The sequence below is a fragment of the Pseudophryne corroboree genome, chromosome 4 (genome assembly GCF_028390025.1).
Source record: "Pseudophryne corroboree isolate aPseCor3 chromosome 4, aPseCor3.hap2, whole genome shotgun sequence".
Taxonomy (NCBI): Eukaryota; Metazoa; Chordata; class Amphibia; order Anura; family Myobatrachidae; genus Pseudophryne; species Pseudophryne corroboree.
This window is the reverse complement of record NC_086447.1, coordinates 512,483,866-512,506,954: the sequence shown is the minus strand read 5'-3', so window position 1 is coordinate 512,506,954 and position 23,089 is coordinate 512,483,866. Positions and strand designations below refer to the sequence as shown.

The 23,089-nt window shown below is 46.2% G+C and overlaps 1 protein-coding gene across 4 annotated transcripts in view; it reads left to right on the top strand.

Moving 5' to 3' along the window:
- The window catches only part of FAM184A (family with sequence similarity 184 member A), a 500,388-nt gene that overhangs the window by 115,493 nt on the left and 361,806 nt on the right, over positions 1 to 23,089 (top strand). The window lies entirely within an intron of this gene.

Genomic DNA, 23,089 nt, shown 5'->3' with positions numbered 1-23,089 from the left:
CCCAGGGGTACAAACTGGAGTTTCAAGACGTTCCCCCTCGACGATTTTTCAAATCGGCCTTACCAGCTTCTCTTCCGAACAGGGCGGTAGTATGCGATGCAATACAAAGGGTCATGCGATCCTCATTGTTCCAGACTGGCCAAGGAGGGATTGGTATCCAGATCTTCAGGAATTACTCATAAGAGATCCCAGGTCTCTTCCTCTACGAGAGGATCTGTTACAGCAGGGGCCGTGCGTATATCACGACTTACCGCGGCTACGTTTGACGGCTTGGCGGTTGAACGCCGGATCCTAGCCTGAAAGGGTATTCCCAGTGAAGTCATTCCCACTCTTCTTCAGGCTAGAAAAGGAGTAACGTCTAAACATTATCACCGTATTTGGGAAAAAATATGTGTCTTGGTGTGAATCCAAGAAGGCTCCTATGGAAGAATTTCAGCTATTTCGAGCGTTTTCTCCATTTCTTCCCCACCCACACGAGTGCTATTGGAGCTATGTACACTAGTATTGTGTTAAATAGTAAATGCTCCAGCCATTATTACCTACAGTGACTGTATAATGATATACATCTTGACATATGGGCTGTGACAATTTCAGGGAAATCTAAATACTGATTACGATTCTAGAACGGGTACAATGCTACCCATGCGCATTTCGCTTCTCTAAAGCTTCTTCAGGGCTGTAGTCCTTAGAAGTGTGCATGGGTAGCATTGTACCTGTTCTAGGATTGTAATACTAGTGTACATAGCTCCAATAGCACTCGTGTGGGTAGGGACGCTCACCCACACTGGAGCAGCCGATATACCAAGCCTGTCAGCGTTACATGCAGCAAGCCTGTTAGTGTTACATGCAGCAAGCCTGTTAGCGTTTCATGCAGCAAAAGTGTTTAGGTATTTTTGAATAAATCATCTATGTGAACATAAGACATTACATGTATACAGAGGAGACTGTGCTATAAAATAATAAAATTGTGTGCAAATAACGTTGGGTATATTACAGGTTAATAAAAGTACTGCACATGATACAATTACTTGTGTAATAATAATACATCAACATTAAATACCATAGCGGCGGACATATAAAGTCTGCTAGAAATAGACTCGGTATTACATACAGTAAAAATTATAAGATACTGCTGAAGTTAACCATTGACATGATCAAAGGGTTATAAATGCACACAGGGAACTGTGCTTTAAAATCATGTGCAAATAATCGTGTATGTATAACAGGTTGAGGAAAACATTGCACAGAATATAATTACTAGTGGAATAAGTTCTCATTGATATTAAATACTAAGCAAATTGTCCGCCATCACCATAGACAGCTGATACAGTATAACCCTTTGCCTGTTCAAAAAAGGCATTCCACTATCATTATAGACAGTTGGCACAGCAATGCCCTTTGTCTGTTTACAAAGGTATTTCACCATCTTAATTATGGTATAATGTGTATATACCTAATTTACTACTTGCCTTCCTAAACAATATCTTTGTGATTGATACAATCAAAATCACATTTCTCCTATAGTGCTGACAAAGGAGAGTTAAGGTGGGTACACACTAATAGATATATCTGCAGATCAATAGATCTGCAGATATATCTATGTATGGATCTGGCAGTGTGCTGCGCCCGCCCAGTTCAGCTGTCAATCACCGCCGGCCGCCGCAGCATGTGTACGGGCGGTCGGACGACCGCCCCGTACACACACACAGCGACGCGCCAATATATCGGTAGATATATTGGCCGTCGGCTGTGCTGCGCGGCCGACGCGATACGTCTGTGAACGACGGAGTTCTCAGACGTATCGGCCATACACACTGGCCGACAGTCCCGCGATATATCGGCCGTTCAAGAGAACGGCCGATATATCGACCAGTGTGTACGGGCCTTTAAACTCCCTAGAACAGTGGTTTCCAAACTTTTTTGAATCACGGCGCCCTAGAGTATCAGAATTTTTTTCACGGCACCCCTAGGCCAAAAATTTCTTATTGAGAAATTTAGAAAGAAATATTACATTGAGTAGATCACGTTTATATGTCATCCTTAGGGTCAGTTGTGTGGTGAGGGACAAGATTTGCTTCTGTTTGTCCACATAGTTTATGACTGACAGCTACTAGCACTAGTTTTGCCTATTATATTGACCATAAATAATTTGAATTGGTCCTGGACCACCAATCCAAGGCACCCCTGCAAGTGTCCCGAGGCACCCCAGGGAGCCACGGCACACAGTTTGGGAACCACTGCCCTAGAATAAGGCACACTTCTGGATACAATACTTCACATACAAAGTATCAGAGTTATTGTGGAGACAAATGTATCTATTAACACTGCATGTAAATACTGGGCTCTAGACTTTCAAACATTAGCAGCAAGAGCCATAAACTGGTATCAGGGCAAATCCTAAATAAATTATATCCACAGGATAGAACGTAATACTAACAATAATTTTAACACTTCATTCACTGACACTTATTTAGTCTTTCATTACACTATTCTTGTCACGTTTTCTTCTTTTTTATTTATTCCTTAATATTTCGCTTTACTCAGCCTTGGTACAGGCTGAATAGAAATTAATATATTAGCCCTACAGGTTTTCAGATAAGGGTGGCATGTCTATACCAAAAAATTTTAATAGATGAAATAAATTGTATTTTAAACAATAGCATTTAAAGGGACGGAGTGCACCCATCAGAATCCGATTCTTTCTCTCTTTGTACATTTCTTAATATCTGAAGGGTGTGTATCATTGGGTCGACCCTGTCTAGGTCAACAGTCACTAGGTCTACCACTGAAGGTCAACAGTAAGTAGGTCAACACTGACTAAAGTTCGACACATGACTAGGTCGACAGGTATGGAAGTTTGACATGGTCATTAGGTCAGCGTGGGCAAGGTCGACACGCAAAAGGTCAACACAGTTTTTTGGTTTTTGGGGTGGGTTTTCCTGACCTGAATTTCCATCTGGGACCACTGACAGTTGAAACACTTCCCCTCGTGGGGCTCGCTTTGCCTGCCCGCTTCAGACACAGTGGCTCGCTACGCTCGCCAACTGTACACCCACTTAGATAGAGGAGGTATGAAAAGGTCCTGAAACTCCCCCAAAAACTGTGTCAACCTTTTCTGTATTGACCTTGCCCATGTTGACCTAATGACCATTTTGACCTTCCATACCTGTCAACCTAGTCATGTGTCGACCTTCAGTCAGTGTCAACCTACTTACTGTCGACCTACAGTGGTCGACCTAATGACTGTCGACCTAGACAGGGTCGATCTTAAGACCAGATACCATATTTAAACGTTTCTTTCATGTCCCCCTTTTCTCTTCTCTGCTCCAAACTCTACCTGTTACGATACATGTTATGATCTTTTAGTCTATCCAGGTAAGTTTTGAGATGTTGGCCATGCACCATTTTAGTTGCCCTTCTTTTAGTGGTGGAACTTGTGAGTGGTGGGCCCAGGTGCAAAAATATAATATGGGTCCCCCCTCCTTCACCCCAACCCAATTTCACAATATTCTACCCAGCAGTGGGTGGCAGGGAGAAGCAGAGGGTGACAGTGGAATGCAGGGGAAGGCAGAGGGTGACCTGGGAAGGCAGAGGGTGAGAGTGGAATGCAGGGGAAGGCAGACGGTGACCAGGGGAGGCAGTGGGTGACCAGGGGAGGCAGTGGGTGACCGGGGGAGGCAGTGAGTGACTGGGGGAGGCAGTGGGTGACTGGGGGAGGCAGTGGGTGACAGGGAGAGACAGTGGGTGACAGGGTACAAGCAAAATGTCCTGCACAGTGCAGAGAACTGGGGGCATGTACCCGTGGGGGGGTGGGGGGGGGGGGGGGGCAGGAACACAGCGGCCTTTGCTCTGTCCCTGAAAAAGGCCCCTTACCCCTTATGCCAATTATACCATTTGCGAGCTGCCATTAATTTACAGATAATAGTAAGTCAGAAAAAATGTACAGCTGTCTGGTAATTAGAGGCTGTAAGTGGCTGTGATCATCATTGCTGATAGGTGTCAGTCCGGCACACAAAAGGTCACGCTGCCAACCTAAGGTAGGGGGCAGGTACCCCAGGCAGTGAGGCCCACTCTGCACTGGGCCATTCATCTGACATTGCTTAAAATGGTTTGCGGGGAGCCAGGGGATAACTCATTGCTGGTCTGGGCAGCAGTGAGCGCCATAGTCCTCAGGGGCCCCGGTGCAATGCACCTGATGCACAAATGGTACTTCCACCTCTACCTTCTTTGAACAGTCTGCACCTTTTGGTAACCTCAACCCTATTTGATCCTTAGTTCTTTGCAAGGATATCCTTATGTCTATCCCAAGCATTCTTAAATTGCTCTACTGTCTTAGCCTCCTGTGAGAGGTGGTAGAGGCTATTCCACCTGTCCACCACCCTTTGTGTAAAGTAATATTTCCTCACGTTTCCTTTGAACCTACATCCTTCCAGTTTCAGTGCATGGCCGCATGTTCTAATACTTATTTTCATTTGAAGATTGTTTCCCTCCAGTACCTTGTTAAAACCCTTGATATAAAGTTTCTATCATGTCCTCCTTTCCCTTATCTGCTCCAAACGATACATATTAAGATCTTTAGTCTTTCCTGGTACGTTTTGTGGCTGTAGGCCTTTCACCATTTTAGTTGCCCTTCTTTGTACAGTCTCTAATGTATAAATTTGCTTCTGAAAATATGGACTCCAGAATTGAACACAGTATTCTAGATGAGTCCATACCAATGAATTTCTGATGATGATTTTCTGACTTGCCTTCCTCATTGCTTTGTAACATTGGTTACCTGCCTTCAAGTTACCTGAACTGGTGACTCCTAGATCCCTTTTCTCCTCAGCAGTTTCCAAAATAGTGCTATTAATATTATATTTAGGGGGGAATCCAATTGGCACGAGGCTTAGTGAGGTAAAAATCCTTGCGTACCTCGCACCCAATTTTGTATTACCATGGGTATCAGGACCGCGGTAATCCAAAATTGGGCATGAGGTATGCAAGGTATCCCATTTTTAAAAAAATGGTTACAGGGTTTTCAGCGCTGAAAACCCTGCGACATGTGAAAAAAATTAATTATTTCCAGCGACTTTACCTTTCCGAGGATCCCAGGTTTTCACCCACATTTATGTCAGATATTCTGTCTCCATTTGTAAGTATTAAGTTTAATATTGCGTCTTTCTGAGTGGGCTCCCTCACCAGTTGCTGGAAGGATGCTGCCCGTAAGGAATTCAGAATGTCCCTACTTCTAGTGGAACTTGCAACAGACACCTAGTTTACATAAGGTAGATTTAAGTCTCCCATGATTATTACCTCTCCTATGCCATATTAGTGATGTCTTGCAATAGGTTTTTGTCCAGTTCCTCTTCCTGGCCTGGTGGTCTAAGATCACCCCAATACGAAGAATCGCCTTCTCCCGTTTCTATGATCACCAAAAGGGCCTCAGTTTTTTCTTCAATACTTTGTATTAAGGTAGTATTTATGCTTTTGTTTTCACATACACTGCTACCCCTCCTCCGGTTCTTCCAATTCTGTCCTTCCTAAATAAAGTATATCCCGGTATAGCTTTGTCCTAGTCATGTTTTTCATTGCACCATGACTGTGTAACAGCCACAATAGCCAGATCATCCTTTGTCATTATTGCAATTAGTTCTGGGATTTTATTTCCTAAGTCCTAGCATTTGCACACATAGCTCTTAAGAGTTTTGTTTGTGCTTCACCTGTTCCTAGCTATGTTCATCTCTCTGCCTGTGTTTATTAAGTTTTGATCTGAATTATCTTCTGTTTCTGTGGATATGCTTCTTATTACATTTGGCAGAGCAGAATGCTTTATTCCTATTTGGTCCACTGCCCCCTTTGCTAGTTTAAATAGTTCTTGATGTTGCTTTCTGTGAATTATAAATAAGAACACAACAATAATAAATTACATCACTGAAAAGCAAAATAGAAACCAGCAAATATTCAAATATTCAAAATGCAAGTAAAATTGTAAAACTTCTGTTCATTTTTACTGTATCTAATAAGTTTGTTTTCAAACAAAAGGAATCAATGGTATTAAACACACATCAGAAATCTCACGTTAGATTGATAATCTATATGTACTGTGAACGAGCCCTTAATAGCCACTAATGAATAAAAATAAATATGTAATTTTGAGTGCATAACCACTTTAAATAAGGCGCATTTTCCCAGGAAGTCAGGCTTCCTACAGTGCATGTCAGCTGTAGCTAAGTAGAATGTTAGAAAGCTAAAATACATGTTATTAGCTACTGCAAACATGAGAGTACCATAAAGGACGATAGGAACGTCGAAATAGGTTGGTGTGAAAGATTTCATTCAATCTGAACCTTCATTTAAATTTTTCTCTGTCCCTTTAATATGAGAGATAACCTACTTTTCTGGCCTATTATCTCCTTCACTGTTTCTGTGCATATGCTTTTTAGTCTGAGACACAAACGCTCTTGTTCATGGTATGTCAGCATCTTTCTAAAGCGTGGGATTTATCAACAGTGCTGTAGAATTAGCATAACCTCACTGGTAGGAAGTCTCTGCGGATTTGTATTGTTAGTATTTAATGTATTTTTTACCTTAGTCAACAAGTTTTTTGAGCCAGAAGTATCTTGCTAATACATAGCTTCTAAAGAAGGAGCATATCTTTTCTGATTTACAATAATAACCTTCTCATATAATAATGTCTAACAGGCCTAATATCCTTTCTCTAAAACTTGCCTTGCGAAGTATGGTGGCTTCTTTAGAAAATGTATCTGTAGTAGTCTCATATTGAATACAAAGGGGTATACTTACTAAAGGGTTTTTAGAACTGGTGATGTTGCCCATAGCAACCAATCACATTCTAGCTTTTATCTTCTAGAAGGTGCTAGATAAATTAGAAGTAGAATCTGATTGGTTGCTATGGGCAGCATTCTCCACTTCTAAAAACCCACTCTTTAGTAAATATAACCCAAGGAGTGCACAACCTGTTGGGAGTTGAGGGCAGCATTGACAGATAGTATTCATTTAAAGGGGCCAAAATAAAAAAATAATAACTTGCTTAACAATGCAAATTACGTACCTTCTAACTGTCTAGATTATGGCAGGACAGTCCTGATTCCCGAACCTTGGGGGGTTACGTAAAAGTGGGTATATTGGGCATGCCATATGTGATAATGTTGGTAGGTATGCAATTATGTAGAATAGAGGAAAAGAGTAATCTCGTTGCGGATAGGCCATACTTCTCAGCATTGTTATAATGTGACTGAGGGGAAAATCTGGGAGTGTTGGGGGGGCACTGCTGTGGGGATGCACCTGCTGGGGGGATGCACGAGATGCACCTGGAAGAGAGTCTCTACTGCAGAGGGCTGGAGCACACTGTAGCTGGATAAGGTGTGAAGCTGATCACAGGTACCCGGATTGCTGGTGCTTGTGGTTCCATGGCAGTGCAGGACCAGACTGGAAGGCAGAGCAGGTACCAAGCGGAACTGAAGAACGGAGCCAGAGACACAGGTCAGAGGAATGACACGAAGTCCAAGACAAGGACTGACTCACCCTGCTGCTCCTGATATACCCCCGGTCTGCAGATATTGGATGGGAGTGAATGGGAGGTGCGGCCAGGCTCTGGATTGGCTGACGCAGAAGAGCTGACGGAGACTATCATGGCGGCGCCCATGCCATGGTTTGGCGGGAATGCGGCGTGCGTGCACGCCAGCTGACAACAGGAGTGTCCTTAGGCCCAGAATGGCATTTAGCGACAAGGTGACCAGTGGCAGCGAGACATGAGAGCCTCAGACGGAGGTTGCACCGGGGTACAGATGCAGCTGCAGTAAGCCGATTCCTGACAATCTCTACCCTCTGTCTATGGTGGGTATCCAGTTAGGATAATTGGTTTCCCGGGGGCTATCCTGTTAGCTTCAATAGCTAGCACTTATCGGGGAATGGTTTTGCCTGCCTGAGGCAGGCGAAGCCAAATCCCCGATAAGTGACTATATTTGCCGTGATAAGTGCTGCAAAAATACATTGGTCTGCAGCTTTTCGCGGACCCTATGCATTTTTGTGAGAAAAATGGGGAGATATAATTGGATACCGGTGAAAAATCATTGGTGATAAAAATAGGCTGTGACATTATCACAGCTAATTAGATACCTTTCTTTGTCAATACTTTCCTGGTGTCAACCTTTATTATATAACATTTTAAACATGAAAAATGTTGACATCCTGTTGTCATCATCGTGACCATTGACAATATAGCACATCCCTCATTACCTCTGTTGTAACACATTTCCTCCTTTCCTCGGTAGTAGCATACAGTATTTCCTCTCTGCCCGTGTAGAATGCCATAAAGAAAATAGTGCTTCTTTTTACAGTCAGTTAATGGGCAAGCAAAAAAATTATCTGCATATCCATAAAAAGGTGACATTTGTTGTTGGTGTTGTTTTTAGATGTAATTCAGTCAGTGGTGAAATGCTTGCAGGTTGAGCTGTAACAGCTGACTAGACTGACAATCACCTCATACGCAGCCTTTGTGATGTTATTTCTCGGCTGGGTGGGAGCTATGTATTACACGGTATCCGTTTGATAGATAGTGTCTAGTTAGACAGTCAATAGATAGACACCATATGTTAGACAGACATTAGGTCGACAGGGTCAAAAGGTCGACGGGAAAAAGGTAGACATTACAAAAGGTCGACAGGTCAAAAGGTCGACATGGTCAAAAGGTCGACATGAACATGGTCGACATAAAAAAGATAGACAAATGTTTTTTTTAAATGTAAAATGTTTTTGGACTATTTCATACCTTCTCTATCCATGTCGGCATAGAGATGGTTATAAACCTTGTGGCGAGCGCAGCGAGCCACCGTGCCCGAAGCGTGGCGAGCAAAGCCTTTCTACAATTGGGGGTCCCAGATGACAAAACTATCCACACAAACCACAAAAATGCAAAAAACATGGTGTCTACCTTTTTCACGTCGACCATTCTCACGTCGACCATTATCATGTCGACCTTTTGACCCTGTCGACATTTTGACCATGTCGACCTAATGTCTGTCTAACATATGGTGTCTATCTATTGACTGTCTATTGACTTGCCCGGATAAGGGCAAGATCCAGGGAACAGTCGGTAGTCGGGGTAGCACTATCTCAAGTAGTGTTGCGGCAGCACGGTTGGATTCTTAATATTCCAAAATCGCAGCTGATCCTGACGACACGTCTTCTATTCCTAAGGATGATCCTGGACACAGTCCAGAAAAAGGTGTTTCTCCAGGAGGTGAAAGCCAGGGAGTTATCCGAACTAGTCAGAAACCTCCTAAAACCAGGCCAAGTGTCAGTGCATTAGTGCACAAGGGTCCTGGGAAAAATGGTGGCTTCCTACGAAGCAATTCCATTCGGCAGATTCCACGCAAGAACTTTCCAGTGGGACCTGCTGGAAAAATGGTCCGGATCGCATCTTCAGATGCATCAGCGGATAACCCTGTCACCAAAGACAAGGGTGTCTCTCCTGTGGTGGTTGCAGAGTGCTCATCTTCTTGAGGGCGCAGATTCGGCATTCAGGACTGGGTCCTGGTGACCACGGATGCCAGCCTGCGAGGCTGGGGAGCAGTCACACAGGGAAGAAATTTCCAGGGCTTGTGGTCAAGCCTGGAGACATCACTTCACATAAATATCTTGGAGCTAAGGGCCATTTACAATGCCCTAAGCCAAGCAAGACCTCTGCTTCAAGGTCAGCCGGTGTTGATCCAGTCGGACAACATCACGGCAGTCGCCCACGTAGACAGACAGGGCGGCACAAGAAGCAGGAGGGCAATGGCAGAAGCTGCAAGGATTTTTCGCTGGGCGGAAAATCATGTGATAGCATTGCCAGCAGTGTTCATTCCGGGAGTGGACAACTGGGAACCAGACTTCCTCAGCAGAAGTCTTCCACATGATTGTAAACCGTTGGGAAAAACCAAAGGTGGACATGATGGCGTCCCGCCTAAACAAAAAATTGGACAGGTATTGCGCCAGGTCAAGGGACCCTCAGGCAATAGCTGTGGACGCTCTGGTAACACCGTGGGTGTACCAGTCAGTGTATGTGTTCCCTCCTCTTCCTCTCTTACCAAAAGTACTGAGAATTATAAGACGGAGGGGAGTAAGAACTATACTCGTGGCTCCGGATTGGCCAAGAAGGACTTGGTACCCGGAACTTCAAGAGATGCTCACGGAGGACCCGTGGCCTCTACCTCTAAGAAGGGACCTGCTCCATCAAGGACCCTATCTATTCCAAGACTTACCGCGGCTGCGTTTGACGGCAGGGCGGTTGAACGCCGGATCCTGAAGGAAAAAGGCGTTCCGGATGAAGTCATCCTTACCCTGATCAAAGCCAGGAAGGATGTAACTTCAAAGCATTATCACCGCATTAGGCGAAAATATGTTGCGTGGTGCGAGGCCAGTAAGGCCCCGATGGAGGAATTTCAACTAGGTCGATTCCTACATTTCCTGCAAACAGGAGTGTCTATGGGCCTAAAATTGGGGTCCATTAAGGTTCAAATTTCGGCCCTGTCAGTTTTTTTCCAGAAAGAACTAGCTTCAGTTCCTGAAGTTCAGACGTTTGTAAAAGGGGTACTGCATATACAGCCTCCTTTTGTGCCTCCAGTGGCACCTTGGGATCTCAATGTAGTTTTGGGGTTCCTAAAGTCACAATGGTTTGAACCACTTGAATCTGTGGAGTTAAAATATCTCACATGGAAAGTGGTCATGCTGTTGGCCAGGCGCGTGTCAGAATTGGCGGCTTTATCCTGTAAAAGCCCTTATCTGATCTTCCATTCAGACAGGGCGGAATTGAGGACTCGTCCTCATTTTCTCCCTAAGGTGGTTTCAGCGTTTCATCTGAACCAACCTATTGTGTTACCTGCGGCTACTAGTGACTTGGAGGACTCCAAGTTGTTGGACATAGTCAGGGCCCTGAAAATATATGTTTCCAGGACGGCTGGAGTCAGAAAATCTGACTCGCTGTTTATCCTGTATGCACCCAACAAGCTGGGTGCTCCTGCTTCTAAGCAGACTATTGCTCGTTGGATTTGTAATACAATTCAGTTTGCACATTCTGTGGCAGGCCTGCCACAGCCAAAATCTGTAAAAGCCCATTCCACAAGGAAGGTGGGCTCATCTTGGGCGGCTGCCCGAGGGGTCTCGGCTTTACAACTTTGCCGAGCAGCTATTTGGTCAGGGGCAAACACGTTTGCTAAATTCTACAAATTTGATACCCTGGCTGAGGAGGACCTGGAGTTCTCTCATTCGGTGCTGCAGAGTCATCCGCACTCTCCCGCCCGTTTGGGAGCTTTGGTATAATCCCCATGGTCCTTACGGAGTTCCCAGCATCCACTAGGACTTCAGAGAAAATAAGAATTTACTTACCGATAATTCTATTTCTCGTAGTCCGTAGTGGATGCTGGGCGCCCATCCCAAGTGCGGATTGTCTGCAATACTTGTACATAGTTATTGTTAACTAAATCGGGTTATTGTTGTTGTGAGCCGTCTATCCAGAGGCTCCTCTGTTATCATGCTGTTAACTGGGTTCAGATCACAGGTTGTACGGTGTGATTGGTGTGGCTGGTATGAGTCTTACCCGGGATTCATAAATCCTTCCTTATTGTGTACGCTCGTCCGGGCACAGTATCCTAACTGAGGCTTGGAGGAGGGTCATAGGGGGAGGAGCCAGTGCACACCAGGTAGTCCTAAAGCTTTACTTTTGTGCCCAGTCTCCTGCGGAGCCGCTATTCCCCATGGTCCTTACGGAGTTCCCAGCATGGTCCTTACGGAGTTCCCAGCATCCACTACGGACTACGAGAAATAGAATTATCGGTAAGTAAATTCTTATTATTGTGTATGTATGCTATGTACACTATATGGACAAAAGTATTCGGACGCCTGACCATTACACCAACAGGGACTGCAATGACATTGCAGTCCCTTTTTGGAAGACTTTCTACAACATTTTTGAGTGTTTCTGTGGGGTTTTGTGCACATTCATTCTGTAGAGCATTTATGAGGTCAGGCACAAGAAGGCCTGGCTCGCAATCTCCATTCCAGTTCATCCCAAAGGTGTTTGATCAGGGTTGAGGTCAGGGCTCTGTGCGGACCATTCAAGTTCTTCCACACCGAACTCATCAAACCATGTCTTTATAGTCCTCGCATTGTGCACTAGGGCACAGTCATGTTGGAATAGAAAAGACCCTTTCCCAAAACTGTTGCCACAAAGTTGGAAGCATTGCAATGTCCAGAATGTCTTGGCATGCTGAAGCATTAAGATTGCCGTTCACTGGAGATAAAGGGCCTAGCCCAAACCCTGAAAAATAGCACCATACTATTATCCCTCCTCCACCAAACTTCACAGTCGGCATGGGCCCTCATTCCGAGTTGTTCGCTCGCTAGCTGCTTTTAGCAGCATTGCACACGCTAGGCCGCCGCCGTCTGGGAGTGTATCTTAGCTTAGCAGAATAGCGAACGAAAGATTAGCAGAACTGCTACTAATACCCCTTTCACATCGCACAGATAACCCGGTATCGACACGGCATATTGCCATGTCGAAGCGGGTCAGTGTGCGATGTGAAAGCACTTTTGCCGAATTAGCGGGTCGCCTGACCCGGTAATTCAACCCGGTTAAAAAGAAGGGTTATTACCGGGTTGAATACCGGGTCAGGTGCAGTGTGAATGGGAGCCGTTTCGATGCGACACGGCTCCCATTCACAGCATAGGGAGAGGCGGTGCAGTAGAGGAGCTCATCTCCCAGCGCCGCCTCCACCCCCGCCCCTGCTGCTGCTGCGCCCCCCGCTGCTATGGCAACCGACCCGGTATATTGCCGGGTCGGAAAGCCAGCAAAGAAGAGCAAATGCCGGATCCCACCCGGTAAGGACACGTTTCTCTTACCGGGTGGGATCCGGCATTTGCGATCTGAAAGCAGCATAAATAATTCTTTGCAGTTTCTGAGTAGCTCCAGACCTACTCACAAATTGCGATCAGCTCAGTCCGTTTAGTTCCTGGTTTGACGTCACAAACACGCCCTGCGTTCGGCCAGTCACTCCCCCGTTTCTCCAGACACTCCCGCGTTTTTCCCTGACACGCCTGCGTTTTTTAGCACACTCCCGGAAAACACTCAGTTACCACCCGGAAACGCCCCTTTCCTGTCAATCATTCACCAATCATCAGTGCGACTGAAAAGCGCCGCAGGATCCACAGCAAAACTGCTAAGTGTTTAGTTAAATAACTAAGCGCATGCGCCCTGCGTGCCTTGCGCATGCGCAAATAGCAAAAAATCGCAGCATAGCGAAAATCGGCAACGAGCAAACAACTCGGAATGATCCCCATAATGCAGCCAGGAAAGTAATGTTCTCCAGGCATCACCCAAACCCAGACTTGACCATCTGACTGCCAAACAGAGAAGCGTGATTCGTCACTTCACAGAACACATTTCCAGTGCTCCACAGTCCAGTGGTTGGTGTGCTTTACATCACTCCATCCGATGCTTGGCATTGGACTTGGTGATGTGAGGCTTGCAGGCACTGCTTAGCCATGGAAACCCATTCCATTAAGCTCCAGCCGCACAGTTTTTGTGCTTACATTAATGCCAGTGGAAGTTCAGAACTCTTCAGCTATGGAATCAGCAGAGCGTTGGCGATTTTTACCCACCATGCGCCTTAGCAGTCGTTGACTGTGATTTTCACGTGGTCTTCTGCTTCATGGCTGAGTTGCTGTTGTTTCTAAATGCTTCAACTTTCTAATAATATCACTTACAGTTGACCATGGAATATCCAGCAGGGATGAAATTTCATGAACCATCTTATTGCAAAGTTGGAATCCTATCACAGTACCGCGCTTGAAGTCAGTAAGCTCTTCAGAACGACCCATTATGTATCACAAATGTTTGCAAATGGAGACTGCATGGCTATACTCCTGTGGCAGCAGGTCTGAATGAAACATCTAAATTAAATGATGAACAGGTGTGGCCAAATACTTTTGTCCATATAGTGTATATTTTGTCCATATAGTGATGACCTGGGGTAATTAGCTTGGTAGAGGGGTGTATTGGTGCAGTGTCTAGGTGCTTAATCGGGGTCCACACGTAGCTTTTCTGGTGAATAAATGAAATATGCTTTACTGTCAGCATAAATAAAACAGAAGATAAACAGCCTAGCCCCTGTGTAGGGCACTATTTCATTGCTTCGCCCCTCTCTGTATTTGGGCAGATAGTCTGCAGCAAAGTCTCTCTTTCAAAGTCACAAAGTTTCACAGTTTTGCTGGCTTCCTGCAGGCATCTCACAGGTTTTGCCCTGGCTTGACTGACTGCCACAGCTTCACAAATGCCTCCTGCAGGTAAGAACGTCCTCCAGTGTTTTCCAAGCACTCCCTAGTCTCTAACTGCAGTCCCCGTCTGGACTGAGCAAGGGGGACGGACGGGCCGCTCATTTCACCCAGCGGGTGAAATGAGCGATGTGCTAGATTGAGCCTGCATGCAGGCCAATCTAGCACCGGCGATAGCGACGTGCCGGGCCGCGCATCACTATCGCCGGCACCCCTACACATTGAGCAATGTGTCTTAATTTCTAAGCAATCTAGTCAGATTGCTTAGAAATTAAGTTAACATCGCTCCATGTACACCCCCCTTTTCTGATACTACAAGAGAAAATCTAAAAAGATTTGTGCAGGGTGCACGATCATATACTCAATAGCATCAACATCCATCCTTAGAGTATCTACCAGGGACTCAAAAAGGGGAGGAGACCAGCACACTAGTCTTGATCAAAAACATTTAATAAACCATCATCCAGAATACATAAAGATAGTAATCTTGCCACAGAGTTATTCTTAATGTGGGTAAATCCAGCAAGTTATATGGAGAGGCACTCTTCCAGGCATAACCCCAACAGCTGTTTCGGTGGCTGTGCATTAAATGCCCTGATTGCGGGTCCCACAAATGTGTTAACCCATTGCTCCAGGAACTTATCTGGGATTCTGTGGGTTAACGCGCATTAGCGGGTACCTAACCGCACAAGGAAAATGGCCTGTAATTTAATAGCCCCGAGCGTTAAAGCCTAAATTACTGCATCTAATTAAATCTGGCTCTTAATCTCTGTCTATGGACAAATGCAAAGTAGCACTCCTTTCATTCTACAGTATATTCTAGATGTACTGTAAGTCTTATGATGGTTTCTACCACTGTTTTGGAGAAAAGTACTATAAACATTATTATTATTATTATTATTATTATTATTATTATTATTATTATTATCCTTATTGTTATTATTATTACTACTATTACTACTTCTACTACTACTACTACTATTATTATTATTACTACTACTACTACTGCTATACATTTATTCATTTTCCTAATTAATTTTAGTGGTGGATATGGAAGTAATTGATAGTTGTTAGTGTTAACTTTAATTTCTTTTAACATTATATTTGCAGAAATGAAATGGCTGAGAGAATGGGAATTAGTTTGTGAGGGGTCTGTGTAGGCCAATATTCAATAATGGACATTTTCGGCACCTGCCCAGGGACCATACCATGTAGCTCCTGCAGTGACTAGGGTCACATTATCAGATTTATGAACCCATTATATAGGATGTAGGCTGCCTCCAAAATGCGACTCTCAAAGGCAAAATTCATTGCCAATAGCTTGATTACACAGCCAGATGCAGTTTAATCCCGCACTGGATAAAACACAAAGTCATTAGAATACACTGTACAACTGTATTCACTTGATTGCAAACTAAACTCTCTTGCAGATATAATACATTGCAGATAAAATAATGTACAAGGCCTTATTACATCATTTTATTAGGGTTCATAGTATCCCCATTAACAGTTTCACACTTTAAATAAACCCTCTCACTAATGTCCACTTGTAGTCCTTGGGAGAATAATCAGGCTGTAACACCTTTATTTTTTGTTATACCAGTGAATCAATGCAGGGGCACATAGACATCAGATGTGCCTGCTGCTGAAGTGGGGACATGGCCGATTGTGGTTGCAAGGCCATCGCCCACTCAGCATGTTTTGTATTATCACTAAAATGTGTCCTGCTGATGTGGGGGCATTGCTCTGCCTCGCTGAGCGGCCTGGGTTTGCCTCTTCATATGAAGTTTATGTAATTCTATCTATTCCCAGTAATATTACTTAGTGAAGAGACTCTCCGCTGGGACCACTATCATTCACTGTATTTGTTTTTAGTATAGATGTGATACAACAGCTCTGAGACTGTAACACTTAGTGGAGGGGGTGTTTCTACCATAGGGGAAAAGAAGAATCTGTAAAAGCAGAATAGAACTAATTAGAGAGACGCAATTATTAGATAGACTTATTAATAAAATTACTTGTGCAATCATCACATAGCTCACTGGCCAAAGGAAACTTGCAAGTTTGTCAGATACTGTATAATGACGTGCGGTCTAATCACAGTTCATCAGAGAACAAAACCTAGAGCAAACACGCTCCCCCTTTTCTCTGACGTCCTAAGTGGATGCTGGGACTCCGTAAGGACCATGTGGAATAGCGGCTCCGCAGGAGACTGGGCACAACTAAAGAAAGCTTTAGGACTACCTGGTGTGCACTGGCTCCTCCCACTATGACCCTCCTCCAGACCTAAGTTAGAATCTTGTGCCCGGCTGAGCTGGATGCACACTAGGGGCTCTCCTGAGCTCCTAGAAAGAAAGTATATTTTAGGTTTTTTATTTTACAGTGAGATCTGCTGGCAACAGACTCACTGCAGCGAGGGACTAAGGGGAGAAGAAGCGAACCTACCTAACTGGTGGTAGCTTGGGCTTCTTAGGCTACTGGACACCATTAGCTCCAGAGGGATCGACCACAGGACCCGACCTCGATGTTCGGTCCCGGAGCCGCGCCGCCGGCCCCCTTACAGAGCCAGAAGCAAGAAGTGTTCCGGAAAATCGTTGGCAGAAGACTTCTGTCTTCAACAAGGTAGCGCACAGCACTGCAGCTGTGCGCCATTGCTCCTCATGCACACCTCACACTCCGGTCACTGATGGGTGCAGGGCGCTGGGGGGGGGCGCCCTGAGGGCAATATAATACACCTTGGCTGGCAAATCATCACAATATATAGTCCCAGGGCTATATATGTGATAAATTACCCCTGCCAGAATCCATGAAAAAAGCGGGAGAAAAGTCTGCCGAAAAAGGGGCGGGGCTATCTCCCTCAGCACACTGGCGCCATTTTTTCTTCACAGTGCAGCTGGAAGACAGCTCCCCAGGCTCTCCCCTGTAGTTTTCAGGCTCAAAGGGTTAAAAAGAGAGGGGGGGCACTAAATTTAGGCGCAATATGTGTATACAAGCAGCTATTGGGGGAAAAATCACTCAGTTATAGTGTTAATCCCTGCATTATATAGCGCTCTGGTGTGTGCTGGCATACTCTCTCTCTGTCTCCCCAAAGGACTTTGTGGGGTCCTGTCCTCAATCAGAGCATTCCCTGTGTGTGTGCGGTGTGTCGGTACGGCTGTGTCGACATGTTGGATGAGGAAGGTTACGTGGAGGCGGAGCAGAGGCCGATAAATGGGATGTCGCCCCCTGTGGGGCCGACACCAGAGTGGATGGATAGGTGGAAGGTATTAACCGACAATGTCAACTCCTTACATAAAAGGCTGGATGACGTAACAGCTGTGGGACAGCCGGCTTCTCAGCCCGCGCCTGCCCAGGCGTCTCAAAGGCCATCAGGGGCTCAAAAAACGCCCGTTACCTCAGATGGCAGACACAGATGTCGGCACGGAGTCTGACTCCAGTGTCGACGAGGTTGAGACATATACACAATCCACTAGGAACATCCGTTGCATGATCTCGGCAATGAAAAATGTGTTACACATTTCTGACATGAACCCAAGTACCACATAAAAGGGGTTTTATGTTTGGGGAGAAAAAGCAGCCAGTGTTTTGTTCCCCCATCAGATGAGTGAATGAAGTGTGTAAAGAGCGTGAGTTCCCCCGATAAGAAAATGGTAATTTCTAAAAAGTTACTGCTGGCGTACCCTTTCCCGCCAGAGGATAGGTCACGTTGGGAGATATCCCCTAGGGTGGATAAGGCGCTCACACGTTTGTCAAAAAAGGTGGCACTGCCGTCTTGGGATACGGCCACTTTGAAGGAGCCTGCTGATAAAAAGCAGGAGACTATCCTGAAGTCTATATATACACACTCAGGTACTATACTGAGACCTGCATTTGCCTCAGCATAAATAGTGCTGCTGCAGCGTGGTCTGATACCCTGTCAGATAATATTAATACCCTAGACAGGGATAATATTTTGCTAACATAGAGCATATTAAAGACGTCGTCTTATATATGAAGGATGCACAGAGGGATATTTGCCGGCTGGCATCCAGAATTAATGCAATGTCCATTCTGCCAGGAGGGTAATAGAGACCCGGCAGTGGACAAGTGATGCTGCCTTTAAAAGGCACATGGAGATTCTGCCTTATAAGGGTGAGGAATTGTTTGGGGATGGTCTCTGGGACCTCGTATCCACAGCAACAGCTGGGAAGAAATTTTTTTACCTCAGATTTCCTCACAGCCTAAGAAAGCACCGTATTTTCAGGTACAGTCCTTTCGGCTTCAGAAAAGCAAGCGGGTCAAAGGCGCTTCCTTTCTGCACAGAGACAAGGGAAGAAGGAAAAAGCTGCACCAGACAGCCAGTTCCCAGGATCAAAAATCTTCCCCCGCTTCCTCTGAGTCCACCGCATGACGCTGGGGCTCCACAGGTGGAGACAGGTGCGGTGGGGGCGCGTCTCGGGAACTTCAGGGACCAGTGGGCTTGCCCACAGGTGGATCCCTAGGTTCTGCAAGTAGTATCACAGGGATACAGGCTGGAGTTCGAGGCGACTCCCCCTCGCCGTTACCTCACATCAGCCTTGCCTGCTGCCCTCGGAGAAAGGGAGGTAGTACTGGCGGCAATTCACAAGCTGTACTTCCAGCAGGTGAAATCAAGGTACCCCTCCTTCAACAAGGCCGGGGTTACTATTCCAAAATGTTGTGGTACCGAAACCAGACGGTTCGGTGAGACCCATTCTAAAATTGAAATCCTTGAACACTTATATACGAAGGTTCAAGTTCAAAATGGAATCGCTCAGGGCGATTATTGCAAGCCTGGAGAATTTCATGGTATCACTGAACATCAAGGATGCTTACCTGCATGTCCCTATTTACCCTCTTCACCAGGAGTACCTCAAAATTGTGGTACAGGATGGTCATTACCAATTCCAGACGTTGCCGTTGGTCTGTCCCCGGCACCGAGGGTATTTACCAAGGTAATGGCCGAAATAATTATCCCGTGCTTGGACGATCTCCTTATAAAGGCGAGGTCCAGGGAGCAGTTGTTCGTCGGAGTAGCACTATCTCGGGAAGTGCTACAACAGCACGGCTGGATTCTGAATATTCCAAAGTCGCAGCTGGTTCCTACGACGCGTCTACTGTTCCTGGGTATGGTTCTGGACACAGAACAGGATAAAAAGGGTTTCTCCCGGAGGAGAAGTCCTAGGAGTTGTCGTCTCTAGACAGAGACCTCCTAATACAAATACAGGTGTCGGTGCATCAATGCACGCGAGCCCTGGGAAAGATGGTAGCTTCTTACGAAGAAATTCCATTCGCCAGGTCCCATGCAAGGATCTTCCTTGCATTCGCCAGGTCCCATGTTGGACAAGTGGTCCGGGTCGCATCTTCAGATGCATCGGCGGATAACCCTGTCTCCAAGGGCCAGGGTGTCGCTGTTGTGGTGGCTGCAGAGTGCTCATCTTCTAGGGGGCCGCAGATTCGGCATACAGGACTGGGTCCTGGTGACCACGGATGCCAGCCTTCGAGGCTGGGGGGCAGTCACACAGGGAAAAAACTTACAAGGACTATGGAAAAGTCAGGAGACTTCCCTACACATAAATATTCTGGAACTAAGGGCCATTTACAATGCCCTAAGTCAGGCTCGGCCCCTGCTTCAACACCGGCCGGTGCTGATCTAGTCAGACAACATCACGGCGGTCGCTCATGTAAACCGACAGGGCGACACAAGAAGCAGGATGGCGATGGCAGAAGCCACAAGGATTCTCCGATGGGCGGAAAATCATGTGTTAGCACTGTCAGCAGTGTTCATTCCCGGAGTGGACAACTGGGAAGCAGACTTTCTCAGCAGACACGACCTCCACCCGGGAGAGTGGGGACTTAATCCAGAAGTCTTCCAAATGATTGTACACCGTTGGGAAAGGCCACAGGTGGACATGATGGCGTCCCGCCTCAACAAAAAGCTACAAAGATATTGTGCCAGGTCAAGGGACCCTCAGGCGATAGCTGTGGACGCTCTGGTAACACCGTGGGTGTACCAGTCGGTGTATGTGTTCCCTTCTCTGCCTCTCTTACCCAGGGTAATGAGAATAACAAGAAGGAGAGGAGTAAGAACTATACTCATTGTTCCGGATTGGCCAAGAAGAGCTTGGTACCCAGAACTCCAAGAAATGATCTCAGAGGACCCATGGCCTCTGCCACTCAGACAGGACCTGCTGCAGCAGGGGGCCTGTCTGTTCCAAGACTTACCGCGGCTGCGTTTGACGGCATGGCGGTTGAACGCCGGATCCTGAAGGAAAAGGGCATTTCGGAGGAAGTTATCCCTACGCTAATTAAAGCTAGGAAAGAAGTGAACGCAAACCATTATCACCGCATATGGCGGAAATATGTTGCGTGCTGTGAGGCCAGGAAGACCCCAACGGAGGAATTTCAGCTAGGTCGATTTCTGCACTTCCTACAGTCAGGGTGACTATGGGCCTAAAATTGGGTTCCATTAAGGTCCAGATTTCGGCTCTATTGATTTTCTTCCAAAATAGAACTGGCTTCACTGCCTGAAGTTCAGACTTTTGTTAAGGGAGTGCTGCATAGTCAGCCCCCGTTTGTGCCTCCAGTGGCACCGTGGGATCTCAACGTGGTGTTGGATTTCCTGAAGTCGCATTGGGTTGAGCCACTTAAATCCGTGGAGCTACGATACCTCACGTGGAAAGTGGTCATGCTGTTGGCCTTGGCGTCGGCCAGGCGTGTATCAGAAATGGCGGCTTTGTCATGCAAAAGCCCTTATCTGATTTTTTTATATGGATAAGGCGGAATTGAGGACTCGTTCCCAATTCCTTCCTAAGGTGGTATCAGTTTTTCATGTGAACCAACCTATTGTGGTGCCTGCGGCTACTGGGGACTTGGAGGATTCCAAGTTACTGGACGTAGTCAGGGCCCTGAAAAGTATATGTTTCCAGGACGGCTGGAGTCAGGAAAACTGACTCGTTGTTTATCCTGTATGCACCCAACAAGCTGGGTGCTCCTGCTTCTAAGCAGACTATTGCTCGCTGGATCTGTAGCACGATTCAACTTGCACATTCTGCGGCTGGACTGCCGCACCCTAAATCTGTACAAGCCCATTCCACGAGGAAAGTGGGCTCTTCTTGGGCGGCTGCCGAGGGGTCTCGGCTTTACAAATTTGCCGAGCTGTTACTTGGTCGGGTTCAAACATTTTTGCAAGAGTCTACAAGTTTGATACCCTGGCTGAGGAGGACCTAGAGTTTGCTCATTCGGTGCTGCAGAGTCATCCGCACTCTCCCGCCCGTTTGGGAGCTTTGGTATAATCCCCATGGTCCTTACGGAGTCCCAGCATCCATTTAGGACGTCAGAGAAAATAAGATTTTACTCACCGGTAAATCTATTTCTCGTAGTCCGTAGTGGATGCTGGTCGCCGATCCCAAGTGCGGATTGTCTGCAATACTTGTTTATAGTTATTGCTTAACTAAAGGGTTATTGTTGAGCCATCTGTTGAGAGGCTTAGTTATATTTCATACTGTTAACTGGATATAGTATCACGAGTTATACGGTGTGATTGGTGTGGCTGGTATGAGTCTTACCCGGGATTCAAAATCCTTCCTTATTGTGTCAGCTCTTCTGGGCACAGTATCCTAACTGAGGTCTGGAGGAGGGTCATAGTGGGAGGAGCCAGTGCACACCAGGTAGTCCTAAAGCTTTCTTAAGTTGTGCCCAGTCTCCTGCGGAGCCGCTATTCCCCATGGTCCTTACGGAGTCCCAGCATCCACTACGGACTACGAGAAATAGATTTACCGGTGAGTAAAATCTTATTTTTACATTAAACTGTAATAGTATTTATGTGAATATTGCAACATCCAGCATGGTTTACTAAAGGCTTCAGTTTAGCGTAAAACCAGTATGACCACTCGAGCAGATTCTTGTTATTTTCTATGTTATATTTTGCTCATTTTGGCCTCTAATATTTATAGTACCATCATGGCTTTTGTTGTTAGGCCAGTTGGAAAACAACGGGGGTGATTCAGACCTGATCGCGGGGCTGCTATCCTGTGTTCAGATAGTCGCCTCCTCCAGGGGGAGTGTACATTCACCGTACAAGTGTGCAGCCCTATGTGTATGCCGAGCTGCTAAAATCCACTTTGTGCAGTCTCTGCGCAGCCCAGGACTTACTCCTGCAGTGTGATGAGTACAGGCTGATCGGGGCCGCAGCTGACGTCACACACCCTCCCTGAAAATGCTTGAGCACGCCTGCGTTTATTTCTGGACACTCCCAATAAATGGTCAGTTACTACCCACAAACAGCTTCCACCTGTCAATCACCTTGCGAACGCCTGTACGATTGGATTTTTCGCACCATCTCATCGCTGACCGGCGATACCCTTTGTTGTTGTCTGATGCACATGCGCATTGTGGTGTACCTGATGGCCCGCTGTGCGAAAATGCACAGCAGAGAACAGGTCTGACAATTCCAGCACTTGTCAGGAGGTGTACAGACCCCAAATTGTGTCAGAACCAGGTCTCAAGTTGTTTGCTTGGTAATGATTTGTCAGGTCTGGAGACACCCTCCTGCCTCTAATACCCTGGGCGGGAGGCATCAAGCATTCCATTTTGAATGCGATGCATATCGTCACTGATCGCATGCACAGAGGCGGAACTACCGCCAGTGCAACCAGTGCATTGCACTGGGGCCCGCCACTGTCCAGGGGCCCAAAGCATGTAATGAGTCAAACTGACTCATTACATGCCGCTTTGTGTGCTGCGGGCAACCGCTGCCCGCAGCTCACAGCCGCCCGCA